Genomic DNA, 340 nt, shown 5'->3' on the forward strand with positions numbered 1-340 from the left:
GACAAGAGCGGGTTCGCTGCAGCCTAGCTGCCCCGCAGGCGGGCGCGGGGCGCATGCGCGACGCGGGTCGCAGAGTTGTGAATGGTGCGTTTTGTTTGCCGGAGTTTGGAGCGGGCGGGCGCGCGAGGAGGAGAGGTGGGGCCGACGGGGGCGGGGCCGGCAGGCCAGCGAGGTGGGCGGCGAAAGGAAGTGGCGGCGGTGGCAGAGGCCGGGGGTGGCAAGTGTTGGGTCCGCGCGCGCGGTAGGCAACGGCTGAGGCGGTGGCGGCGTGGGCTGGGACCGAGCTAGCGGCGGTACCTCAGACTCACGGGAGCGGGAGCCCACGCGGGCGGGCGCCTGA

The 340-nt window shown here is 74.1% G+C and overlaps 1 protein-coding gene across 1 annotated transcript in view; it reads left to right on the forward strand.

Annotated features, from left to right (window-relative positions):
• CBFB (core-binding factor subunit beta) overlaps positions 1 to 340 on the forward strand; it is a 59517-nt gene that overhangs the window by 12000 nt on the left and 47177 nt on the right. The window lies entirely within an intron of this gene.

The sequence above is a fragment of the Pteropus alecto genome, unplaced genomic scaffold, assembly GCF_000325575.1.
Source record: "Pteropus alecto unplaced genomic scaffold, ASM32557v1 scaffold42, whole genome shotgun sequence".
NCBI classification, from domain to species: domain Eukaryota; kingdom Metazoa; phylum Chordata; class Mammalia; order Chiroptera; family Pteropodidae; genus Pteropus; species Pteropus alecto.